Genomic DNA, 6,000 nt, shown 5'->3' on the forward strand with positions numbered 1-6,000 from the left:
AAATACCTGTTTGGTATTATATGATCTTCTTTCTGACATTACTCTTTGTTTACTATTTATTGTGGCACCTATGGACCTTCTTTATAATCAGGTCTTGCAGAGAGCACTATACAAAACATCAAAAACTAATGTTCCACAGAACTTGTAGATTTTCTAACTCATCTCAGTGGAAAGAGAGAAGCTCTTATCCTCTTTGCACAGTAAGACAGGATATAAAAAGGGTGACCCCACTTTTTTACTGTGCCAAAATCTTCTATCCAAAACTGCTGAGCATTTTTTGCTTTCTAGTCAAACTCCAGTTCATTCCAATTGCTGCAGTCCTGACTCATGTCTTTCACACCAGTCATGTCATAATCCTATTGATACAAAACATTAATGAGCTGTAGCAAGCATGGATTACTTTTTTATTGACTTTTCTTTTCTCCCTATCTATTACAAACATACTTACCACCTTCCCACGACATGTCTATTTTCTTTTCAAAAAAACATATATCTTGTAGCTAAAATCTTCCTGTATTTTTCAGGTACCTCTGGCAGCTGTTATTCTCATCCAGAAGCACAGTTCCCTGGATGGAAGTTAACCAACTTCCAAGCACTTGGCCACACTGACTGTCTGCCACATCTGGACCTGCAGCTTCTAGGGGCATATTTTAAAGCCAGAAATAACTGGTTATTAGCATTTGCCATTTTTGACAGAGTATTTGCAAAGTGACTAATCTGATTTGCTGCAACAGATCACTTATTGTTGATGAATAGAAGCTTGGGCATGTGTATTTTTGTTCCCCAAAGTCTGTATAGGCCTGTGTGAGCTTGGGTGCAGTCTTCCCTATATTCTTCCATCCTTTCTAGGATATCTCCTCCTCCCCTTCTTGACTTTCATACGTCTCCTTTCTACTCACAATATTCATACGGTGAAATCCACTAAGGATATTTTGCTGAATTAATATTCACTTCTCATTAATGTGAATAAAGCTTAAGTGAATCATTTATCCTGCAGTATTTACTGACTTACAGATAATAATCTTGCATTACAACTAATAGGTAAAGGTCAGCTTGCATGATTCACTGTTAATTTGTTTTCATTTAAACTAATTTACTTAGAATTTGTACAGCATTGGCTCCCTAAGGGAATGCAGCAAAAACTATGACCTGATGACAAGTAGAACCATTAAATTATAACAGAATTATTAATAAAAGAGTCTTTTTTATAATTTGTTAAAAATCTTGGGAGATATTAGCAACTTATTTATGTAAGATATGGAAAGTACGTCTGTAATATAATTGCATATAAATTAAAAATTTGCCTGGAGAGACTGTACAGTGGTCATAGTTTAAAAATGATTGGCAGATACATTAACATTGAGTGCCCCAGGAGAAAGATAATGAATTCTGGGTTTTGATTTTTTTCTGATTTCCAAGGAGGATGTTAGTGTGTTCTTTTGTTTGTGATGCTTGACATTGTCATAACTAGTTGACTTAAAAAATGAAATCACTTACAATGCTGGTCTTGTTAATAGCTAACTGGGTTATTTTGTCTTTCATTTAGCTTATGAGACAGAGCTAGAAAAAAGAATGTATAACAGTTTCAAGGAATAAAATGAAGCTTGTTTCAAGTACATGCAGATAAGATATTTTAGGTGCCATTGAATCTTTTATTAGTATATAGCTGCTTCACTTGTTGACAGGAAAACCAAAGATATACTTCATTATGCTTTATAAATTAGATGCCCTAGCTCTTTGGTTTATTTATTGCGACATGAGAAGTAACACATTAATTAAAAAATCTTGCCAGCTACAGATGTGACCTAGGTGATCTGACTTAGATCAGGCTGTAACCACCTGAAGTCTATATAACTGATTTATAGACTTCTGCATGACTGTAGGATGGCAACTCCAGATGCCTAAATGTAGCCAGAAGTGGAAGCTCAAAACACTCTTTTATTTCCCATTAACAACAGACACTGATATGCTTGCACTCTGCTCACTCATCAAACTACATAAACATTTTCTTCACTTTGTTAAAATATTTTTTCTTTGTTAAAAAGGTAATGTTTGTACATATTCTCAGATGTCACATCATATGACAGTGACAGTTTATGCTCATCTCTAGTTAAAAATATAGCTACTGATTAACATTGTTTTTAGTAATACACAAGAGGATGCCCTGCAATGTAGTGGAAAGAGCAGAAAAAGACCATTTAGAAGAACTGACATCAAATTTCTTGGAAATGACACATGCTGAATGTGCCCTTAATACTTTTTCAAACAGGGTATACCTGATATCCTATTTTATCACATGCTTATAGAAACCAGTTTAAATTTTATTTGAAAAGCTCTCCTCCAAATTTCAGTGTAAGAAATGAGAAACCTTGTTAATCTCTAAATGCTTATCTTGTGCATTTTGTCATATAATCCCATTAGTGATAGATCCTAAATTTTATTCTAAAATATCTTAATACCCAAAGTAATCTATGAATCATTTGAATAATATTGTAAAGTATAAATATTTGGAAGATTCCATAAAAGTGGCTTATTCAATAAACAGATAATTAAACATAATTAGCACCTACTCTCTGTTTAATTCAATATTTCATCTCCTTTGAGGAGCAATAGAAAATGATCAGAGACAAATCCTTACCCAATTGCACCCAAAATCAGTAGGGACACTCTGGCAAAATAAGTTCCCCTGAATTTTTTTCTTAATCAAATTTATATTTAATTTGTTATCTGAAATAGATATGATATTAGATATTATATGATTCTGAAAAGTCTCAATATAATTATAAGCTTTTAATATCCTCATAATCTTTTCCATCTCATGTCTCCCAACTTCTTCCCGAACAATGAATTTCACAGTATTAATATATTCACTGGAAAAATCAATATCTTAATTTTATGCTATTAGGTATACAGAAATTTCTACTTTATTATTTTTAATGTCCTTAAGGACTGAATTCTACAGAGAGAGAACATTTTAAAGATTGCAAACAGTAAAATTATACAAATAAGTTTTATGGAACTACAATTGAAGATGCTAATTTTCTTTCAACTCTGCACAGCTATCTACAGCAGGCAGTTTTATGTCTACAGGAAAGACCTACAACAGATAGTATTTAGGCAATAAATAATTCAGTACTGTAAGTATTGCCTTCTTTGCTATCTTTAAAAGAATTCTGGTTTGATTTTTATCACTTAACTAGCATTCACATTTAATCAACAATAAAAACTTTCTATTTCTCTAAAATTGCTTAAAATTAGAGACTATATAAGAAAATTAATTGCATAGAATGTGTCTAGAATTCACAGGATCTATTTTTATCATTTTGTATATAAAACTATGGAAATTTTTATTATGTTCTACTTTTCAAATCACTGAAGAAGTGTAAATCTTGCCAATCAAAGCAAAAGAAGGGATTTTATTCTGTTCAACAGAGTAAAACCAGGAGTATTTCTATCATGATTTTGTGTATACCTTTAACAATCTATATGTCTCCATTTCCTTGGATTTGGGTACAGATCACCAGTTTTCATAAATAAAACCATATAATAGAAAGTTTAGTTATCGAATTTTGAAATAAATTAAGTAAAATGGCAACATATTCCTAGTGAACTAACTCTAAAGAAGTCAGGCTGATTCAGTAAATTACAGTACATCCCCAGAGATTCCTGTCTCTGACCCAAGGAGCAGTACAAGGGGAGAATTAAATACCCAACTGGATTACATTTCTAAATTAAATGTATATTTCAGTCAGTGAAAACTAAAATGTGTCTATCAATGCAATGTGTTTTCAACAGGTTTCTTCATTAAATTAAGGAACTTGTAAAAGTATGCTGTAGCTCTGTAGTACTAATGGGCTTCAGAAAAAACATTTTGTTCAAAATGTTCTGTGTTGTTTTTAAAGGCTATATAACAATAAAATTTTAGGAGTTGATGTTTAGGAATGTACTGTCATTAGTTATTATATTTAGGCAAGAGGACATTGAAAAACACATATCCTTTAGCACACATCAATACCAAGAATCCTCTCTTAATCTGTCCCTTCATGAGAAAGGTTGGAGGCTAATTCAGGACCCAGGAAGACTCTGATACCTTGATTTGAATTGGAGATGACACTTAAAACCTCCTGAATTGTTTATTGTCTCACACACAGTATTGTGACTGTCATTACTGTATTTTCCTGAAGCAAGGAGCTTAAGTGTCAGCTCTGAAAAACTGGGGTGCCTTCCTGAGTGGTACTGAAGATGAAAAGTGAAGGTATGGCCACAGTGAAGGGCGAGCAGCAGCTCTGCAGAACAAGAATAGGACAACAGACTACCATGCCACTGGTTAGAGGGGAAGATCTAGCACCAAAATTTAAAGGATTAATGGACTTCTTTGCTCAGACTTTGAAGTATTTACTCTTCTGGATGTTCGTTAATGATTACTTTGCCTAATTGCACAGCAAACAGCTAAAAAATATAAAGCACTTTACATATTCAATTAATAGATTTTCAAGAATTTGATTTTCTTGTTTCCTGTGACTACTAGTGGAGTCATCTTGAATTATTTTTTTTAAATTAAAAATGAAAATATATCTGTAAGTATCAGCTAAAATAAAGTTAAGACAGCACAAAATTGGTCTTAAAAGCTGAGAAATACATTGATACTATTGAATTGTGTTTGAAAAATGACCCAAGAGTTAGGAACACATACCAGCATTGAAAAAGTACCCTGGAATAACTGTTTAGAACTCTATTACAGCATTTTTACAGGACTCATAAATGCCTTTCCAAATACCTTACACCATATGTTTGCTTCGTATTGCCTATAAAGCTCAAGTAATTTATAAGTCTGCCACTTCTCCGTAAATTGATGTTATGAGTGGCTTAAATTTGTCTGATGCTGTGGGAAAAAGCCATTGAATTTTATGTTCTCTATTTTCTGGATGAGCACATCTGCCAAAATAGGTTGCTCCAATGAGTTAATAGAGCTTAATGTAGTTTATAGGTTGCCATTGAACACTTTTAATTTTGAGATGGGCTTCACTCAAAAATCAAGGCTACTGAAGAGGAAATGGTTTAAGTAATTTAAATGCTCCTGCAACCTTCAACATTCTCTGATAAGTATTTCTAAGGTAGTCTATTATGGGAGAAAAATTGAATACAGCCAAATGTGTACAATAAATACAGAGAAAAAAAATGTAATTCCACTGAAATCAGGCGGCTCCTGGGCTGTGAACTACTCGCCAATGCCCAATTAACCAGTCACAAAAAGAGTGCAACATCAGGAGCTGAGTAAAGCCAGTTCTGGATGTAACAGAGAATGAAGAACAAATATACAAGTGCAAAACATTACATATGATGATTGTGGATGTGAATTTTGAGGTACTTTGCAGGTCAGTAAGTAAAGCATGACAGTAAATGTAATGCGAGGCAGATCCTGGAGGGACTAGAAAGAAACTGTCATCAGTTTCTTCTTCAACATCATCTTCATCCCTACGTCCATGAAGAGCATGGAATGCCAAAGATTGCCACAGCCCTCCCTCACAGCCTGAAACCATTGATGAATTCTAGAAATTTTGAGTAGATATATCAACTTGTCTGTAAAAAATATGAGCTTTAATATAGTGATTAACTGGTCTAAAAATGATTATTTTATTAGATTATTAATAATTAGACCAAAACTAAATTCCTCCTTTGCATTCACAGTCTGCTCCTTTGGATCATAACAACAGTCTCACTGGTAGGAATTCAGGTAAACATTCTGTAACTTGGGTTCAACAAACTCGCAATGTATTATTACAACCCTTTGAACTAGAGAAAGCTCACAATAATAGTTATTTTGTGTGTGTGCACAAAATAACTATTATTTTGTATGTCCAGAGAGCCACAGAGTAGCACCTGGAAGCTAGGAGAGATTTGAGACAGGTGCCTTGTATTTCTAATGCACCCTCCCCTTGTGGCAGAGTGGGCCCAGGCCATGCTGCATTACTTGGCCTGGGGACCAGGACGCAATCCCTG

At 33.8% G+C, this 6,000-nt stretch overlaps 1 long non-coding RNA gene across 2 annotated transcripts in view; it reads left to right on the plus strand.

Annotated features, from left to right (window-relative positions):
* Positions 1-5,702, plus strand: part of LOC135301889 (uncharacterized) — a 94,978-nt gene extending 89,276 nt beyond the window's left edge. For both annotated transcript variants that reach the window (XR_010363630.1, XR_010363631.1), the window contains exon 6: positions 525-5,702. This is a non-coding gene — a long non-coding RNA (uncharacterized LOC135301889). The remainder of the gene's footprint in view (positions 1-524) is intronic.
* The last annotated feature ends 298 nt before the right edge of the window (positions 5,703-6,000 follow it).

This window comes from Passer domesticus, chromosome 5 (genome assembly GCF_036417665.1).
Source record: "Passer domesticus isolate bPasDom1 chromosome 5, bPasDom1.hap1, whole genome shotgun sequence".
Taxonomy (NCBI): domain Eukaryota; kingdom Metazoa; phylum Chordata; class Aves; order Passeriformes; family Passeridae; genus Passer; species Passer domesticus.